This window comes from Melozone crissalis, unplaced genomic scaffold, assembly GCF_028551555.1.
Source record: "Melozone crissalis strain CALT ecotype California unplaced genomic scaffold, PUWL_Pcris_2 ptg000045l_1, whole genome shotgun sequence".
NCBI lineage: Eukaryota > Metazoa > Chordata > Aves > Passeriformes > Passerellidae > Melozone > Melozone crissalis.
The window spans coordinates 29,198,535-29,220,471 of NW_026535823.1; the positions used below are offsets into that span (position 1 = coordinate 29,198,535).

Here is a 21,937-nt window from a genome sequence, read left to right on the forward strand (position 1 = left end):
CTTTCATTGTCTCCTCCAATCTAGGTCACCGTTGTTAAATACCACAGCCTCCCAACTGTGGGAAGCACTGCAGCATGTGTTTTATCAATGAGATGCTATTTGCTTTGATCACTTCTGCCACATTTCTCTCCCTGCTCTAAAGGCAAAATTTTGTTAGCTGCATTTCCAAATAAAAAATATTTTTAAAAAAATCCATCGTCTTACACATATCCATCCACTCTAACAATCTCCTTGTGTGCCTTGCTACTGCTCCAGCGATTGCAATGTTATGTGCATGCCTCAGCTTTTCCTAAAGAGGATTCTGAGCTCTTCGTTTGAACAAAATACTGACATTTTCCGTGGCCTTATTAAGTGGCTACAGCAGGAACACAATCAGCGCATTCTGGAATTAACCGGCTCTTAATTCCAGGAGAAGTTCTTAAGCCGGTGTTCTCTATTACTCCTACGCCAGCACAAAACCTAAAGCCTTAGCAAAGAAATATTTCTGTAAATTCACTTGGCAGTTAGGATTAACACAGGTTGGACCCTTTATGCAGGGGGAAATTAGTCCCAAGCTCCACTCGCCTCCCCCACATGCCTGTGAAACAACAATTTCTGTCAAATCATTTGTCTTTTCAACCACGCTTCAGTGAGCTCTTGTAGGGGTTATTAGGAGACTTCCCTTGGCCCAAGTTATGAAGGAGGTCAGACAAGATGATCATAATACTTCCCCTCTGGCTTTCAAATACATGAATTAATTAATTTTCTTTGGGACTTCAAAACTTAAGAAGTTCCCTCCCCTGAAAGCAGTTTCCATCTGCTTATATAAAGAAAAGCAGTCTTAGAAAGGATTTGTAACTAAGCCCTGGCATTCCCTAGGTATTTAACTTCTCCACAGCCACAAAGTGGGATTTGACAAGAGGATGGTACCTCCCAAACATTGGTTTGACAAAACAAAAGCTGTGCTCCCATTCCTAGCTCCTGCTTTTATGCCCCTGGAGTCCTGCAATTAATTTTTTCTCCTCCAAAGCTCCAAACATAATCATGTTGATGCCTGTGGTTTTACAAGTGTTAAGCAAAGCCCAAACATACTAAAAGGGTAAAATGTAAGTGAAAATAGGAGTGAAAAGTGCTGTGATCCTGGAAAACTAAAACCAGTTCAAGTGTAAGGGTCTGCAATCCTGGGAGAAAATGTTACTCATCCACTTCCCACTTGCCCTCAAAGCCTAACAGAGAACAGCAGTGGGACCACACACAAACAGACAATGGAAAACCCATCCTTGCCACCAGTGCTCTTTGTACCCTCGAGGGAGAGGGGCCAGGAAATCCTCTGGTGCTGCTCACACTGTTTTGTACTCATCAGCTCATTTCCCCAATGGTCAGGGCTGGCGAACATCAGAGGACTCATCTGTCACAGCAGGCACTGCACTAATTCCAACAGGAACCCAAGGGACTGATCCAAAACCCACTGATACACTGCAGCTAACAGGGCCTGCAAGCAAGGACCAGAAAAGGAGCAAGTTGAGGTGAAAGAGAGATTAAGACACTGACAGAGAAGAGAAAATGAGGAGGAAACAAAAGCAAACAGGAGAGCTGCCAGTGACACTTCATTACAGCAAATTCGGTCAAGTGTTTAACAGGACTGTGCACTGGAATTCTGGCTGCCCTGCCCAGCCTCTGTTGGATTGTTCATGGGTCTGTCTCTCCTCTGTTTTGCCATTTGCCCCAGAACAGCAGAATGCACAATGCTTCCAGTGACAAAGCCAAAAGAGTCTCCTTTATGGCACTCCATGCCAGCACTGCCTTTTCCTGCCATTTCTGGACTGGTATTTCTGCAGCCTCTAAAGCTGAAAGGAGTTTTTCTGTTGACATGCACAAACTGAGATGCTACACAAACATTTATTCCCCTACAAACCCTCCCCTGGAACCCAGCACCCTTCATCTCCCACTCACTCCCTAAATTAGACAGCTTTTTAAGACTCACAATTGCCTCCAGATCCCACACTTAGTTTTGTTTGCTCTAAAATCAGCATGTATTACCCTCCACTCCTGATTTTCTATATTATGATAAAGGAACAATTTTATGTCCTTTATGCAGTTTTCTGTACTATGTCTGTAGTGTCTTCCAGAACAACACTGCCAAATAACCCTTTTTAATTCATCCAGCATCAGAAAAATACCTAGTACTCCAACCACAGCATTTAATTTCCCTTAGTATTTAAATGCTGTAGTTGACTGTATTCATAAAATACTTCTCTTATCTCCTGAAAACAAGAAGCTTTTTTTTAAACAAAATCCTACATGTAACTTAGGCTAATAACACATTTTATTAAGGTTATTGTGATTTAAACTATGCTTCATTTTTCTGTCCCTAGGGCATCTTTCAGGCATGTTACCCAGTTCCTCGGATGGGGTAAACAGCACCACTGAAGCTGATTCACCACTGAAGAGCATCTTGGCAAAAAACTGACCTATAAAACATTTCTAAAGTAAGATTTTTATTAGTATTCCAACGATGGCAGGAATAATTACTGAAATTCCTCCTGGAAATCACTCCATGTCGTGGTGAATACTGCACTCCACTCCACCAATTATTCACCAGAAGTGCTGTGAATTTTCTACTCACAGAAAATGCTGACCGGATTAAAAAGCAGCTTTTCAAAGGAATGAATTGATTTCATCAACATTTTTAATAGCAAATTACTAACATTTCATTTTAATATTCCAGTTTCTATTTTCTATTATACAGGGCAGCACTCATGCAACAAAGGCAAAATAGAAGACATGGACTTGCTTTAAAGGATTTTTGAAATATTAAAGGTATGGTATTGAATTCAGGAAAAACTACATCTCCTCTGCCCATGGAGCAGGGAATGCATCTCCAGCCCAGGAAAAAAACCAGGAACAATCCCAGTGTGCTGGGGGGTATAGATACAGCACTCATCATTCCTTTAAATGCACTTTCTGACTCAAAACTCCACTCAGAGTGCTTTTGTAAGCTTTAGCAGGGTATCACATCAAAAAGGAGCAGGCTTAAAAACTCCACATCATTCCTCTGATACCACATAGCAGATAACAGAGGAAATCATTCAGATAGGACTAGAGATTGCTCAGTGAAACTGAATTACCTAATGCTTTTCCCATAGGAATTGCCCTACTCCACTGCTCCCAGATTCCCACACTGCTGAGCCTGGAGCAGAAAAGAGAAGGAATTTCTGATCATGCTGTGCAAGAACAAACCAGAAACCAAAGTCACAACCACTCCAAGCACAGGCACAGCCTGGCTGTGACCTGAGCCCCAGCAGCAGAAACTGCCTCACCTCCACTGCAGTCACACCAGCACAAAATCAATGGCCTTGCATTTGACTCATATTGGCTAATTCCATTGATTTTAATGGAGCTGGAGTTACACCGATTTCATGCTGGTGTATCTGCATTAGTGTCAGAGAAGTTATGCCAGCATGACTGATGTAAACAAGAGCAGACAAACCAACCCCTCCATGGCTAAAATTCAGTGTCATTAACTCCAAAGCCACGAGAAAATTCAGATCTGTACATTACCCAAGCAGGGCCTTTGGAATTTATTTTTGCAAAGCAGAAGAACAGCTCTTTTGTGATCCTCTCAGCACCAAAGAAACAGGGACTGAGAGGCAAAGAGGACAAAGTACACAGTTGGGATCACAGTATTCTGTAATTAGAGCTGTTAAATGATTACTAAAGTGCAGTGGTGCAATCATCACACCGGAGGAAAGGGAGAAGTGTGCAGTCAGGAGCATCACCAGGGAGAAGGTAAAAGCAATGTCAGACACCACGTTTCATATTGGAATGCAAATTCCTCACAATCAGAATCTGTTTCTTCTAATTGGAAGAAAAGGTTATGGAATTAAACATCTCACATCCTGGACAGCTCAGCATGTTTTGAAGTGGCAAGTTGCAGGAATCTCGTTCATCTCCTGTCCTTCACAGAAATATCTTGATTCAGCTCTGTTTCTTGTTCAATTTCAAGACCATTTTCTTAGTATTTCAAGTGAGACTGAACTGAAACTCACCTCGTTCCTTTTAAATAAAATAACAGCACTATAACTTCAGCTATACTTAGAAATCTGAAGTAAAGTAAGGAGTAATGCCTTACACTGACCTTCTTAAAGGATGTGAATTTTGCACCAACTGTTCCAGGTTCCTTTGAGATTTGTCCAGCCACAAGAGTTGACCTGTACGTTGTGCCCTTCCATTCTCTGAAGCTTCCTGACACCACAGCAAAGCAAAGCAAACCCTCCAAAGGCCAACAACAACAAAAAGCCCCTTTGCCAGCATCTTTGTTCTCTGTTATTTTTCAACACTCAGCCCTTGTTCCCTTGACTGTTAAGTATTAGGAGAACTGATCAAAGGAATTCACCTTGCTGGAAATGGACTTTTGCTTTATGACACCAAACTCAACCACCTGACTCCTACCAAAGTTCACTGTCTAGCACAGCAAAGGGAAAAAGCAAGAAGCTTCAGGGACTGTATGAATTCACACAAACAGGCAATAATCACTTTTACATTCGTGTTCACAACTGAAAAATATCAGTATTTTGAACTGACAAGTGAGCTGAGTGTGGCTTTCCAGAGCCTGAAGGGAGCCCACAAGGAAGACTTTTCACAAGGACATTTAGTGACAGGACACAGGGGGAACAGCTTCAAACTGACACAGAGTAGGTTTAGAGCAGAGGTTAGAAAGAAATTCTTCCCTGTGAGGGTGGTGAGGCCCTGACACAGGTTCCTAGAGAAGCTGTGGCTGCTCCATCCCTGGAGTGTCCCAGACCAGGTTGGACAGGGCTCGGAGCACCCTGGGACAGTGAGAGGTGTCCCTGCCCATGGCAGGGAGTTAAAACTCAATGAGCTTTAACATCCCTTCCAAACCAGGGCATTCTGTGATTCTCTGATGAGTTTTAGCTGCAGAATTACTTTTGACCATTCTAATTGAATAGCTCAGTCTTCAAACCACTCCTGAATGCAATCCCTCAGGATTGCTGGAATGAACAGCAGGCAGGCTCCTGCATGATACCAAACAAAAGTATTTGAGGACAGCTGCTAGATTTTCCTGGAGAAATTTCAAATAAATGCTTTTCTTGGAATCACTTCACTGTTCTCATCTCATTTTTATCTGATTAGGTTGCACACTGCTCCACAAATGCCTCTGCTTTCTATCGGTAGGAATATTAACCATTGTTAAAGAAAGGAAGCATCTTCCCTAAAAAGTTTCCAGGCATTTTGTGGTTAGAGATAAGATCAGCATCATTTCTGAATAATAACAGACAGTGCTCTTCCCACAACTGGAAAATATACTAAAAGAAAAAGCGAAGCCACACAACTATCTAACCCTTGGAACTGTGTGGGCCAGATGTTATTTGCTGTATCATAATTCCATGCAGAGAGACATCCATACAGGGTCCCCACTGTGGCATAACCAGGTGTGCATGACCACCTCACACCATAACAGGATGAAAGCTCAGCTGATCAGGTTAGAGATTGCAAAAGGAATCACTTCCAGGAAAAGGAGCCACCAACCACTGCCAGGCTAACATACCAGGGAAAAATAAAAAAAAAGGATTTGATTATTCAGATGGGGAACTCTTAAGCAGTTAAATGAGTACAAGGATCTGCATGAGTGGCAACACATCAGAAAATAATGCTTATTTTCGAAACATTTAAAAAAATCACCAAGCAGCATGCGGTGAGGAACCATTCACCTTCCACTGTCATGCTACAGTTTATTCTCTCTTGGAAGCAATTACAGGACAAATGCCAAGCTACAGAAGGTATTTTTCCAGCAGCAGCATCTGGCTTCTTGGCAGACTCCTCAGGCAATTTTATTGGAAGCTTTAGAGACGCTGTTGGGTCAGTCCTGGTTATATTGCTTCAGAACTGTCTGGCAGATTCCTCTTCCTAGATGTCATAATCCTTCTGATTTACCTTGAAGGAATTAGCACACTTTTATCCATTTCAAGAACAGTTGACCTGCAAGGCATTTCGGGGCTGCCTAGAGAGACACAGTAAAAGTCACTGGTGTAAATCTGTGTGCCTTTGAACCAGCAGAATTTCAGCACCCAGTGCCTGATGTATCATCAAGGAAACAAGGAAGCCATGCAAACATTCTGTGTGTGTGTGTTTTACAGTAAATCGAGTGCATTCTTTATGATTAAAGGAAAAAAAATACAAGATGCATGAAAGATTAACTAGTTAAAATAAAAAAAAATAAAAAGAGGTAGGAATCTGCTCCTTCCAGCTCTTCCATAAAGGGCAGGAGGGAAGACAAGAGATGTCCTCTGCTCCCCCCATAGCCATCCCTTCCCCCTCGCCAGCCCCAGCTAAGATCTGCATTCTTCTGCAGCTGTGATCATGATTAATCCCCATCCAGAAGGATGAAAGACAGGATGCTGGTTCTGCCCGCCCTCTCTGCCTACCAACAAAATCAAGTCCACAGCAGAAAGGCTTTCTGTCAGTTTGGGGCTGTCCTCTGGAATTCACACAGAGAAAAGGGACAGCATGCTGTACAAAGTGAATTTATAGTCCATAACACAGGTGGGACCTTCCTACTCATAAAGACTTTTGTGCAATCATTTACATGAAATACACTATATTTAAAAAATGCAGATGTGCTCATTAATACTGCTTATTTTTTAAGGGATTCCCAGATGTGCTTGGATTTTTTTTTTCTTTCAGAGAGGTTTCAGAAGCTCCAGCAAAACCATGTACCAGGTTATTTTCTAGCAAAAAGAGTCCTAATGCCCAAAGGTAAATACTAAAGGAGCAAGTAATGTACTCTATAATTTAATAAAGGACTACAGATCTTGGATTTTCAGTAACAGGAGTATTCACTGAGCAGCCTAAGAGCAGACTGACAGCACTAAGGAAGATACACACATCCAGGTCAAACAAAAAGCCAAACAGAGCTCTGTCATCAGCCCAGTGCAAACAAATCCAACCAGACACAGACCTCAGACTTGGCTAATGTGAATTGACTAACAGAATTCCATTTTAGGCAGGGAAAAACATGTTCTGATTGTAAGCCAGCACTGCTCACAAGTTCTAAGTGTAGGTATCAGTAGGGCCAGGTGAACCATGAACAAATCTGAATTTTATCCATATCAAAGATTTGTCCTGTCCAGAAATTACCTTCCCAGATTTAAACCAAGTATTCACTCTCATTACTGCCTACGCCTTTTGGACATCCCTATTCATTAATTAAAATTTCTGCAGAATCACAGTACTCATCAACAAGGCAGCCTTTAAAACGCTGTGCTGTGGCACACACTGAAAAAATCAATTATTTAGGCTCCAGTACGTGAACAGAAGTTACTGGCACAGTAGAAACCAAGCCATATTTTAGGGGAGTTGTAGCACAGATTCCCTTGTTTACCAGCTGGTTCCTCTGAAGTGCCGAGCAGTCTCCATGATCAGGTGAACATTTGGATACACAGTAAAAACTGAATTTCCAGCGATGCCCCAGATTTCACTGACTACACAAAAGAGATGAAAGCTGCACACAGAGGCAAACAGAAGGTTTCCTGGATGCAGCAAAGATCTAAAATATTTTCATGAGTTGCCTTTGATTCTACAGTCCCAACAAGGCCTGTAAACTGAGAGAGCGAACAGGAATAACCATCAAATGGGGGCACTTCAGTACAGCCAAGAAAATCAATTAAAAATAGAAGCAAAATGTTGCTCTCCCTTGTACACTGCTCTCCTGAAACACCTGGCACACTTAAAGCAATGTACATTACATTCAAGGCTAATATAGGCTGATGTGAATAAAGCCCTTGCTGTAATGAGAAACAGTTGTTTTGCCAGGAGAGTTTAAAGCCAAAAGGTGAAGAATTCCAAATCCAATTAAAATGAGAGGGAATTCAGGAATGCAGAATTTAATTACTCCACTTGGAAGGCGGCCAGGACCATGGGGTTAAGCACCCATGGCCTTGTGAAAGGGCCAGGGGAACTCAAAGGAATTCCAGTGGTCAGGCCCCCAGCTCCTTTCTCCTTTGAGCAGGGCACCCTTGGCAGCCCCAGGGAAGAACCAGCTCCTGAATTCCAGCATTTCCAGCAGCTTCTGCCTCCCAAAGCCCTTGCCCAGTTTGTGATACCAGGCAGGCTCTTGTACATGGTGGGGCTGCAGATGATGCCCAACTAAAGCCATTCAGATAAACGCACGTTCAGTGAAGTTATTGCCTATGCAACACTTAAACATTTTGGTTTGGGCTTTTTTTCAGATCAACAGACTAAATGGCAGGCAGTAATAATATTAATTTTGGAAGAAGTGTGATGTTTGTGTCACCCACTCAAGTTAATTAATGAAAATAATGACAGAGTTACAAAATCAGGGATGATTAAGAACTTGAAGACCATCCGACCCATTCCTGTGCCAAGGAGGATTTGTTCTTAGCAGCACATTAATTCTGTTCTGCAGCAAACCTGCCCAAATCACAGAAGACCCATCAGAGGGGTTCACACTGATTCAGAGGAAGAAGCAAAACCCAGGAAGAGAAATCCCAGCAACTCCCCATCATTATTCTGAGTTAACTGCTCAGAGATTATCTTGAGCAATTACTCTCATCCCTTCCTGCACACACATTCCAAATACCTGTAATCCTCACTCTGTCAGTGCTAAAGCAATCCATCCCCTTCAGGTAAGATCGAATGGTAAAATCACATTCCACTGGGTTTATATCCCACACTATTACAGTCTCCATTATTAAATACTGCTTATTAGTTTGTACTTACAAAGTCAGGGAGGTGTGATTTTATTGCTTGCAAATCATCCTTACGTGAGTCTTACGCTGTACTTACACTTCACTCTGCTCTTCCAGATAAGCTTTGTGCTTTCTGCATATTTAAACAGTAACTCTAATTATCCCTACTTGATTGCCCTCCTCTTGCAAAGCCTTTCCACAGGATCATCTGCAATGAATTCTTCATCCTATTTAGATTTTAAGAAGCCTAAGATACATTATATTATTTAATTTTAATAAGAGCATAGATATGTTTCTTTTTAAAAAAATATGCATAATGGGTTTCTTCCTCAGATATATTTTTATCAAAACCACAACAAGAATAGCAGAATATTACACTGGGCATAGTAACATGACAAAACAGTGCCTAGCAATAAAGTCAATTAAAAATTAAAAAACAAAAATCAACCAAGCAACAAGAGACTGACATGGTATCACATTGGTAAAGAAAAGTTCACCTAATTTTCTAAAAATATTGCTTCTTTTGCAAGCAATGCTTAGAAGAATTTTCTAGATTTATTTTAAATCACAGTTGTGAAAACACTTTATACTTGGAACTCACAGGTACACAAAAGCGACATGCACCCACATAGGAGCTGAAATTAAAGGTACTTAGTCCCTTAGCTCAGGTAGTCCAACCAAGGAAATGCACATTACAGTAGCCCAAATCATGCCAATAAAATTTGAGTTAAACCTAATACTTTTGACAAGAAATATATCAGTCTTTCTGACTATTTTAAAAGAGATTTGGTTACTGATGATGTTTGGTTTAATTGTAGGGATGTCTGGTAACCACAATGTGTTAAAGCTGAGTGACATTTCCCTTTATGAGTTCTGGGTTTAGCTCCTTGTACCTTTACCAGAGCGAAGCGCCAGGGCTGACATCTTGCATGGCACCCACAGCAGCGATGGCACACAGAGCTCAGCCTCCAGGACCTTGTCCTGCTGCCCCAAGGCATGAGATCATCCCTCCTCCTCCTCCTCCTCCTCCTCCTCCTCCTGCTGCTGCCCTGCTCAGCCAGCAATGACCACAGACAGTGGCTGCCCTCAGCTCACAGCCCTGACCTTGATCCTCCAGCAGGGACTGGCTGTACCTGAAGGTGTCACATGGAAAGAGAAGTTACTCTGTGACTGCACACACAACTTTTCATTCCCCCTGGATAGTGATAAATTCAGCCTCTCTTTACTGATGTGCTTGGGTCTGGAACAGTCATTTACTTCTTTTTTTTTTGTGTGTGAGTATTCCATGCAGGCAGCAGCACAGGTGTACAACAACCACACAGCAGCACCTTCCAGAATTCAGCTCCAAAGGTGCATTCCCTCAGCACCTACTCCTGCAAAAGTGACATCAGCAATATGGGATTTGGGTCTGGCAGCACTGACTCCCCTTTAAACATGACTTGGGAAGAACAGGATAGGGAAGGAAAGCTGGATGTTCAATTCTAGCTGTGACTTTCAGGTCTGTGTTAAAGGGGTGTCAGAAAGTGCTTGGAAAGACAAAACACAGTCCTGAGCTGGGAATGCTCAGAGCATTCACTACTTCATTAAATACTACATTACTGAGCACTGTTTTATATAATACAACCAACCAACCACAGAGACTTCATGGTGCATCCTTAAACCAAAGATTTCCTTTGGGAAATAATCCTAATTCCATGCAGAGAGACATCCACAGAGGGTCCCTACTGTGATGTAACCTCAGTGATGACCACCTCACACCCTAACAAGATAAAAGCCCAGCTGATCAAAGTTAGAGACCCTGCAAAAGGAATCACTTCCAGAAAAAGGAACCACCAAACCACTGCCAGGCTAACATATCAGGGGAAAAAAAAAAAGTATTTGATTATTCAGATGGGGAACTCTTAAGCAGTTAAATGAGTACAAGGATCTGCATGAGTGGTAAGACATCAGAAAATAATGGGAAATGTGACATTCAACAAGAAAAAAAAGTCTTCCTCTCATCTCCTCTGGTCCTTCCCATGAATTACATCCCACTGGAGATGTGACACCACCTCTGGAACACAACAAATACCAGGCTCAGCCCTGAGCCAGCTGATTTCAGGTGCATTCCCCATAAGGAGGCCCAGCTCAAGGGCTTGTTCTGCCCAAGATGATGACAGAGAGGTTGAAGATAAAGTTACACTGATAACTGATGTTGAACACCTCAAGGCAAATACTTCAAATTGTAATAGCCATTAAAATATTGGTTTTTTTCACCAAACAGGCATTCTTATCAGGACTGAAGTCAGGAAGGACAACCAGGTTATCAGCAATCACAGGTGAGGAAACTCAGCCTTCAACAGCACAGTAACCTTCCAGCACTCTATTCAATAAAATTCAGAATATTATTGGAAGAATAATTCTGCCTGAAGCTGAGTAAATAAGTCCCAGATTTTTGTATATGAAGTAATTTGATTCTATTTTTAGCCATTAAAGAACATTTGGATTAACAGATTGAAAAAAATTCATTCACAGCTTTAAATATACATATATGTGACTGTTACAAACTCTCTCCCCTGCTGCCCATAAAACTAACAAAATCAAGGCAGAAATTACATTTACATAGGCCTGAAAATATTTTAACATCATCATTAACATGTGTGTGATTTCATTTTATTTTACTTATGGGCCCAAGTTGTATCCTGAATGCCATTTCTATAGAAATTGAATGCCAAATATTACCAAGTTGCAATTTTATTGTCTATGTAAAAATACCCTGGCAGCATTCAGGCAAATTAAATTTAAAATTAAACTTCAAGCCTTTGCATGCCACCATAATATTTCAGGCAACAATTTCAAGAAAGGGAAAGCAGAAAACAGACTGTGCATATACTATAGTTCTAAATAGATTTCTCATGTCAAATGGCACAGTTTTTCCTTTTTTTCCATTAAAGAGTTATTTCAAATCTTCTGCTGAATACATTTACATGCCTAATGAAACCTCCTCAGTGATTTTTCTTGAATTACTCTATATGCTTTAACACTGCATACAGTAATAGTGTACACATACATACAAATGCACATATAAATGCATGCACTCATGCACACAATATTCATGCAAAAAAAAATTAATGGAATTTTTTGACTGGATGCTACCCCCTGTAAATATGTTAAATGTGAACAGTGCTCATGGCTGGGCTCATTAACTAAAAATGCTGCTGTTGTCTGCACAATTCATGTTGCTCATGTGAGAAGGGATGACATGTAAAATGCTAATTTACAGACTCAGTTCTTTTCAATTTACCATCAGGGCTCTCTCTCCATGAGGAAAATCAGGGGTCACTCACTACAATTCTCAGGGAATAACTTGGGCTAAGACCTCACTCAGCACCTGGAGATGAAACTCTGCAGGGAGTCTTCTCCAAGGAAAAGTGGAGAGGAAAGAAAAAAGGAATGTTCTGAATGAGCTCCAAACACATTTTCTGACATGTTCTCATGGAAAAATAATGTCCCAGAAGCCGCAGTCCCCTGACTGGCAAACATCCCATCTTCCAAGGGAAGAGTCATTACATTTTAGATTAGCAGCTGATGTTGTAGATAACTCTTCTCACCACTTCAGCCGTTCATCACCTATTTCTCCTCCAGTCTTTTTCCTAAACTCCCTGGCTCTTGAGCACCTGCAGTCAGCTCACATCCCATCTGGAAGTCACTCTGAACACACAGAACCAAGCATGGTATGACACTTTATCCATTAAGTTTGGACCCCATGTCCCCATTACAGGTCGATGCAGCATTTGATGAACAGATACAATTAAGAGATGACCTTCAAATCCCCATTATTTCCCCAACCCAGAACATCAGCAGTGCCTCCATTCCCTGAAACATTCCAGGATTTCACTCCACCACAGCTGTACCAGCTGCCTCCTCTACAAATCCTCTGTCACCCAATTAGTCCAGAGTCCACAAATGCTAACTTGCTGCTGAACAATTAACAAATACTTCAATAATTGATGTATTTACAATTCCTGAGCAGCTCCATCAGTGGTTTTGTCTCCCTTTCCTGGATGCTCCCCTGTGCTGTATTTAACTTCCACAGGGTCTCACCACCTCCCTGCCCCTTGGTGTACAATCTATTGTGGTTTCAAAGACTTCTTCTCTACAGGGCAAGCTTTCAGCAGGACTTCCACGCCTTTAAATTCTTTCCTGTAACCTCTGTGTTAGTTTATCAGAGCAGTCATTAAGGCTGAGCACTCTGAGGCTGATGGGTTTATCTAGGCTAGCCCAACTCCAGCTAATTGCATTCAATTTGACATTCTCCAAGCACTGACAGTCCTCATTCAAGCCGAGTGTGAAAGTTTTTAAATTAGCTTTCACAGTTTGATTCACAGACAGCAAATGCAAAATGGCACAGGATTAATTTTTTTTTTCCCTCCAACAACGCAGTGTAACAAAATAGCCCAAAGGCTATTTTACTTCATTTGCTTTAACTATTAGGGAAGATTCACAGCACAATGTTCCAACAGAGACAAAAGCTCCAGAGGACTTTCAAAGCTCAGTATTGCCCCCATTAATTAAAGTACCATACGTTTGTACAGCCTTTCCACTTTGTCACTGGATGTTAAAATGAAGTCTAGGCCATTTCAGACAAGCCACAGCCATTACTACTTAAAACATGAACATACCAATACATTCTTTTCAATTTTATTACAGATCACATTTTTAATACCTAATAAAGTATGGCACTGGACTTAAAATGGGCTACAGGGAAACCCATATTTTCTTGGGGAAGTAAAATCCTGACTTCCCATGTAATCTGACAATGTGCCTTTTGATCAGTCTGCCTTCATTTGGCAGGCACAAGTCAAAAAGAAAACCAGAATACTGAATTACCTGTTGCAAAAGTGATTTGGTCACTCCCACCAAAGAGTGGCAGAGCAGGATGGAAATTCAGCTTTCTTGGCACCCTTTATTATTGGGTGTGTTTGAGCAGCTCCATCAACAAACTGAAAGATTCATTATAGGTAAACCATCATAAAATATTCTAGACTCAGTATTTAGGAGAAAAATATTTCTCCAGTCTCAGAGGAAAACTAAAATCTCCACTAATAGTTTAGTTTATCTCACCAAAGTACATATCACATTATTCTACCTAACGTCCAAAACTCATAAACAATCTTTAATTCAAATTAGTTCTAGTACTCTAATAACTAATAATTCCAATATAATCCAATAACTGTACCAATTGCAACTCACATTACAGATGGGGAACTACCTTAAGGTATAGAAATTATTTATAGTGAAATTTAAAAGCAAACATTTGCATGCACAGATAGATTCCAGCTTCATCTTCCACATTCCAGGTATTTACAGCCAAGGATACATAGGTCACATCTGACAAACTGGAAAGTCAAAGGCCCATCTGTAAATGTCAAAATGTTAGTCACTGTGGTAGATGGGGTTTAGGTACCTCTTGTCAGGATTCAGAGTAGTAATTTCAAATATCAACTCAGTTTTATGAGTATTTTCCATTAAGAAGTTACTTACTTGCATTATAGTGATTGTATACATAGTAAATAGTATATTTATGATATTTATGATGAACATAATATAGTAAATATCATATTTATTTCCTTCTTAGCAAATAAAAAGCCTTTTTTTCATAAGCAAAGGGTATGAGAAAATGTAAAAATATTACAAAACAATCCACTCTGTCTGTTTAGGAAATTTTACACCTAAACATAGGAAAACTGGAATTCTGTTGTGTGAATAGAACTAAGTCAGAGCCCAAAGCAGGCAGGGCAGGCTGTGAAAAGGGAGCCCTGACAGTGCAGGGCAGGCTTGGACAGTGGCCTGGGAAGCTGAGCTGGCACAGTTGGCACACGAGCACCACTCCTGCTGCCTGCATTAAAGGGCATTGGGGTACAGCTACAAAGGGCACAAATGAAGCTCTCCATGGTAATAGAGAGCAATTTGGATATGCCTCTATAGTAATTTCATGAAACCTTTTCTGATGTAATGAAATGAAAAATTAAATTCACTGAATTAGACAGATGAGAAAATCTAAGTTAACACTGGCAAAATACAGAACTGAAAAATAAAATATTTTAAAAAAATAAAACTACATTTCTCACGCCTTTAGACCATTAGATCTTGTGTATAACCACAGACAATATAAATCCTTCCATGATAATGAAGCTTTACACCCTTTAAAATAAAACACAGCCCATCATAAATGGAACTTCTTCAATTGCAACGCAAATGCTCCCTGAATTAACCTCCAAAACTTATCAAGCTTCATCAACTCAGAGGGCACATAACCACAGGTTACTGGAGAGCTACACTTGTCAGAAACTGCATAAAAAGAGACAATTCAATTGTCACTGGAAGCAATTAATACATTCCTCAGGTCACTTCATGCCAGGTGCTAACAGATCTCAGAACACACTGACACGACACTCCAACGTTTGCCAATATTTCTGCTTAAGAAACTTTGAATTCTACCCAACTGTAAAAATGCCACAGTACAACTGATCTGTGCTGATCATGGAAGTCTCACAGAACATTCTCATTTCAAAACCAAAGTAAGATTGGGCAAAATTCTGGTTTTGGTAGAAGTGAATTTTCAATGGATTACTGGCAATTCCAGAGCAGGGACAGAGCATTCTTAAGCATCTCCTAAATAAAGTTTTTCCCTCCAGCACAGACTGGCATTAGCTGGAGGCAAAGACATTAAATTTCAGCATGATCTTGGCTATTCTTTGAAGATTTTAGTGGATAAAAACAATTCCTGATAATAAAGACTAAGGGCCAAAGCAACTTGTATGAAAGCCATTACAAAGTGCACTAAAGGCAGCAAGAACAATATACTGTGCATTTCCTAATACACCTCATCTGTTTTGACAGTTTTATACTTATTATGCTAATTTTATATTTGGACCCTTAAGCTCTTTAGACATTTTGGTTTCTCTTTCCTCTGGGCACAGTAAGACAGGGACCTGATAGGGACCAGCAGAGACCTTGTTCTGACAAGTTTTTCTGCAGGGAAAAAAAAATGGGAACATGCATTCAGATCTATCTTCCGACAGCCAAAATGGCTTCTAGAATTTTTACTTTATATTAAGTGAACCTACATTGCAATCCACAGATAAAATACTGCCTTCGAGTTCCACAACCACTGTTCCAAATAAATATAATAATTATAATTTCCCTCAAATAATAAGGGAAAAATCTAGAACCATCAAGTGTGTTTAACTGTTGAAGATGAAGAAGATCAGATATGAGGAGGTGCTATAGACCAGCTGTTCCCAGAGTGCCTGAAATTAACAGCTGGCAGACAATTGTTGGGGTTTCCCACACAACATGTCAAAAACATTCCCATGTACAAGCTTATAGTGCTATTGACAAACAAAACATCTCCATTTAAAGGCATTTTGTTTGTTTCAAAATAACATGACACTGATACTTAGGATTTTTTTTTCCCCTGCTGAACTCCTGCTCTGAAAAGAGTACAGCCCACATCCCTTCTGAGGCTGTTTTTCTCCATTTCCAACTGGAAGGCTCAGTTTTGGTCTCACTGGGACACAGTTCCTTGAAATAATGGAGTTTACTGCTAGGGATGGGCAGTAATTTATCTTCTTGCATTTGGCAGGAGTAGATTCCACTAAAGGCTATCAGGGGCTGGTTTTAGCCTGAAATTCCCTAAAAATGCTTAACTAAATCAGTTTATTAACAAACAATATGCTTTACATTTCACTGTCCCAGTGCAAAATAAACTCATTGCTCAAGTGGCAAACCCTCAAAATGAATATGCTGTTCAGAAATGTTTGGTTTTCTTTCAAGGTAGTATCAAGCTACTTCTGTTTTCTCACTAAGCTCAGTGCCTTTTTATTTTGACGGCTCTGAAAGAATCACCAGGCAGAAACCCTTCAGCTTTGAATTACTGAAACCCTGCTTTGAGTTACTCCTACTTCCAAGACAACCAGCACAAAACAGCAGCACAAATCCAAGAAGTGCAATTTCCATAGCATGTCACACTTGCATGAGTAGCTGTTAATGCCAGCTGCAGCAGCCAGAATACGAATTTTCCCACTGCTAAAATTTTAGAAAGCAAAACATAAAAGTGAAGGCAGCTTTATCATTACCTGCCTGTTCTCATCTCAGGAAGCTGGTTCCCCTTACCTTCTTTAAGTATCTACTAACAATTTTTTTCATTGCAGTTCATCTTGAAAATTAATCATCATAAATTTAAAACCGTTTTCTTGCACATCTGTCAGGTTGGTAGTGCTATTTCATTTATTACAAGACCACATGACGCATCAGAGCTCAGTATTTGAACATGACATATTTTCACTTTGTTGTGATACCACATTCGAAAATTGTTCCTATCAATCTTTCACTGGAGCCAAAACTTAACTGTCTTGTTCACTGAAACATTAAATGCCAAGTCACACAGATGAATAAAAGCATTTGCAAGATGCAAACATTTGCAAAAGTTTCCTGTTGAAGGGGTCTGGAGAAGAGAATCCACCAAAGTGAGCTGAGCCTAGTCATTATCAAAATATTGATCATTTGTAGTCATCTTGGCCATCAGATCTCACTGAAACTTAGGTGATTTCATTAATCATCTAAGTTTCATTAATCATCTAAGGCTGAACTTTAAGTAGAATTTTGGAAGTGTTTACAGCCCTGATTTCCAAACAGTTGCGCACCTGCCAGACCCAGCTCATGCACTGCTCCACACCCGAGGAGCCAAACCCCAGACAAACAGGCCAGGTACTTACAGTCCCCATAATGCATCATTTTCCCTCTAAACAGGGGCAGCAAACAGGCACCTCCAACACTGCACTACTCTCTTCTCTCATTCATGCCGATGTCACACCCAGGTTCTTTGACTCTGAAAGAGAAGCATTTCCCAGGTTCTGAGGACACAGGTACCCTGGCCAATCCATCATGCTTTGTGTGCTAATGATAGACTCATGCAGACGAGGCAGCAGGAGCAGTCAGAGGCAGCAGGCATGAAAAGGAGTGAATCAACTGTCAGGGGTTGCGATCTGCAGGACTGCAAGGCTGTGATTAGAATTTTCAATCAGGACTTCCACAATCCATCACGCTGCAAGGGAAAGGGAGGGGGACACACATATTTCTTCATCAGCCCTTCCTGCTATGGGCAAAGCGAGTTCTGAGGCATTAAAAAAAGGGGAATCTGAAAGTCCTATGCTCATAAGCAGGTGCTCTTCAGGGAGTGGAGAGTAAAGGATTTTCTGCAACTGCACAGCTACTCTTTTTTGTCTGCACACTCAAGCTTATGTGCAGCACAACCTTTGAGATTATGAGAATAAAACACAGCTCTTCCTCTCTCTCCTCTTACAGGTGCACTCACAGCTACCTGAGCAAAAAGTAACCCTGGAAACCTTTGTGTGTTGTCTTTGGGGATGTGAAAAGGAATAAAAACCTCCAGGAATCCTTCATCAGAATTTGCTAGCACGCTTGGTGAAACTTTAGAAAACAAAAAAGCAGAGCTCTTCCTCTTTACAAGGAAAGGATTCTCATAAACTGTACAAAATCACCTGCAGCACTTGCCAGGAGGCATTCAGTCACATCCTCCAAATGTAAAAGGGACCAGCAAATTTACTGATGCACAAGATCACAGTCACCAGCCATGTGGGCTAACCTTGTTTTCCTTGTGGTATTTGTTTGCCTTGGTACTGCTGCCTCTGACTCAGAGAAAAATTCAATTCAGCAACTCAACAGGACTTGGAGCTGGGCTGGTCCTGCAGCCTCCCTTCTGAAACCATGGGAAACTCAAAAAAGCTCTGCAAGTATCTTGCTGCTTCTTTCCTCTCCTTCCTCCCCCATGAAATGCAGCTGTCCTCATTCTCCAGACAAGAATTTTGCAAGAACTCATTCCCAAAGGGCATTTGCTGCCTCAGAGCATCCCCAAAAAATGCCAGCCCGTCAATCAGGAACTGAGTGCTGGAGGCTCAAAGGAGGAGTCCCAAGGTCTGTACTGATGTCACTACAGTTTTTGACTCAAAATCTAGATCCAAGTGACAGGCCAGGGAGACTAGACATTTATTGAAATATATGAATGAAGCATTATTTTAAAAGGCAATTTTCATGTTGAACGATGAATAATGAGCAGTAAAGGCAGATCTTATTTACATAATTAATGTTTCAGTTATTGATATTCCTTCAGAGGGTCACTAGACATTTTTCTCCAAGTTAATTAATTAATAAAGCAACTCCTTTTATGTAGGTAATTGCAATCACTTCAATACTCAAAGGCATGTAAAATATCTGGCTTTTTTTCTTTAATGTTGCAACCTGAGTGACACAATGATCATTTGCATAAATATAAACACTGAATGGGTCCATTTAACTCCTGACTAGAAATAAAACCTTTGAAACTAATAGGAAAGAAATACATTAATTAGGCACAAACAAGGCAATCTGTGCAAGACTACCTTTTGTCCTTGCATGATATCATATTTTCCCTAACACAAATCTGAGCTTCAAGACATTGAACTGCTCATGGTGCAAACCTGTCCTCACTTTTAGCTGAAGATTGCTCTGAGGAGACAGAATAATTTGGGAAAGAACAGACTTTATGGAGAAACAAAGAGGAACTAGAAAGCTTTAAATGTTCAACATTTCACAGGCAAGAGAAATTAAGAAATGCATTACCAAATCCTGCAAACAGGAGCCTGATGCTGCAAAAAATCTGTTACAGAAAGTCTAAGTGCCCATGTAAGTCCCACTCTAGTCAGGTGAGAGCATTACTTTGCTCAGTAGACAAAGTTTATTTGCTCCTAGTTCATTTGCTCTTATCTTGCATCAGATCAGGCCTCAAAGGATCAGTGGATGCATTGCTTGAGGAAGGTGGGACAGCTGGGAGGTTGTAATTTTATCACACATAATATTCTTAAACCACTAATAACTTGTACTCATCCCATTTCTATTTGTATCACCACACACTGCTGCCAAAAAATGGGCAGTTCCAAGTGTCCTCCCAAACCTGGGCTACACAGACTCTTCCAAAGCCAATTATTTGTTGTTAAAATTTCACCTTGGATATGTCATTTGTTGTGTGATTTAATGAATGAGAGAGAAAAGAGTAAAAAATGTTGATATTTGACCAGTGACACCACTGACTAGCTCATAACCAGAGTCACATCATTCTGCTATTTCCTAATCAGAAAACTGCAAGTGTCTCCACTATCAAGCATTCTGAAACATAATTTGGGATTTTTTTTCCTGTTTGATACAGTGCCTAACGCCATGGGGGAAAATGAAGGCAAGGAGGGCTCCAATCCACGTCCACAGTTCTGGGGAATGGGATAGCAATAGAGATAATAAATGTTATTATTTGTATTATCCACTCATCTGCACCATATCAGCTGCTAAAACCTTGCAAATATTCCTGACACCATCAAGAACCATTTCAACCTGATTTCAGACTATAAATCTCGTATCTGATCTCCATCCAAGAGATTATAACAAAATGTGAAATAACCTAAATATTGAAAGCCATTTCACAGAAAGTGGAAATGGATACTGTAGGGAAAAACACATTCCAGGCTTGCAAATTCCCTCTTTCAAGCAATCCTTCTCCATATCCTTCCAGGGAACTATCTGATATCGCTCTCTCTCAGTGTTTTTAACCACTGCAGATCTGTTCAGAGCCAGTGGCTGGTTGTGTTTTCAGCTGGTGGTTCCCCTTCCAACCATGCAGCACTGAGCAGGTTATGAGTAAACCACTCAGGTTTTCTTTTCTGTGTTTCTCAGTAATTACTCACAGCCACGGAGCACAACAGAGTTCTGCTCCTTCAGGGCTCCACTTCCAAGGGATCAATGTGCTGCAAACAGAGGCACTACAGCATTAATAGCAAGTTTTAAGTGCTCCTCACAAGGCAAGAGTCTCCAGGACAGCCTTCCTGCAGGTATCCAGGAGCTAAAGAGCTGCTTTTAGTGTAAATTTGTGCCTTTTGGCCAAAATCACACTGTCCTAAACACTAAGAAGTGACAAGGGACACATCCAAGACAAGATAGAAATTAAATTCCAGATTAACAAAGCTCCATTAAATCAACTTAGCAATTCCATCTCCACGGATAACAATCTGGCTTGCAGTGCTGGGCTAAATAATGCAGTTGAACACATTAAGAATAGATCTGTATTCAGGCTGAATGGACTGTTAGCTCAGGAATAAAAGACAGGAGGGAAAAGAAATGCTGAAGTAGCTATATTCTGCCCACAGCACATTTTCTCTTCTCCTTCATCTTCCAAAACTATCATGATCATACATCTATCAACATATCATACACTCTCCCTGTGAAAGAGACAAAATAGGCCTCAAAATCTGTGTCTTAATGGGCACCATCAAAAGAAATATCAATTCATCTGGATGCATAAAGCACCCAGAAATCAGTGTAATCAAAAAGTGGGGCTTCTTCTTTGCCATCCAGTCTCTGCAATAGCAAGGGCTGCTTTTATATTTGATTATTTTATCCTGCAGCTACCTCCACTTCCCCTGAGTGCATTTAGCAGCAAACCCAGAGATAACTCCTCTGACCAAGAGGCAAGTCCCCCTCTCTCTCCCTGCAGTCAGAGTTTCAGTTTTTCATGAGACAGTAAAAACTTTCTCTATTGTCAGCACTAAAAGCTTCTCCTAAAGTAGTTCTTTCTCTGTGTAGCCACATTTTTTCATCAAATTTTAGCGCATGCATTTTATGAAAGTGTCTGACAACCTCAGGATTTAGGTTAGAAAAAGAAGATGAAATGTAGGCTAGGCTACAGGGGGCTTTCTAGGGAATACCCCACTAAAGCAGTCTCCTGAGAGCCAAGGTATCTTCCTTGCTACAAAAGCAGGAATTGTTGAGAACAGATTTTCAGTGGGCTCTGGAGGTTTAAAATCTTAGAAAGACCTAATTTCTTTCAAAACTATCTGCTGGTTTTCTCTGGATTTCATATCTGTATGAGTTCAGATGGAATAGAGAAGGAATTATACAGCATTAGCAAAAAACTTAAGTTGAATTTTCTATCTCCTGTAAACATCACCTAATGCTGTCAGGTTTGCTATAGAATATTTATTGTTTTGACTATCTAAAAAGAATTATTTTTTCCAGATTAAAACCAGCACTTCAAGGAGGACATAAAATTACATTATTTCTATTGCCTCAAAGTAGGCAATGAAAACTTTAATGTATCTCTTCCTATCTCAGGCATACCTATGAATATTTTTAAAGCACAGATA

General features: G+C 40.5%; 1 protein-coding gene across 11 annotated transcripts in view; it reads right to left on the reverse strand.

The window, feature by feature from the left end:
* The window catches only part of DAB1 (DAB adaptor protein 1), a 414,997-nt gene that overhangs the window by 105,605 nt on the left and 287,455 nt on the right, over positions 1-21,937 (reverse strand). For 7 of the 11 annotated variants that reach the window (XM_054285850.1, XM_054285858.1, XM_054285848.1 and 4 more), the window contains one exon: positions 17,468-17,580. The exons of the other annotated variants lie outside the window; for them this stretch is intronic. The gene's annotated coding sequence lies outside the window, so the exon portion shown is untranslated. The remainder of the gene's footprint in view (positions 1-17,467; positions 17,581-21,937) is intronic. 11 annotated transcript variants of the gene reach the window in all.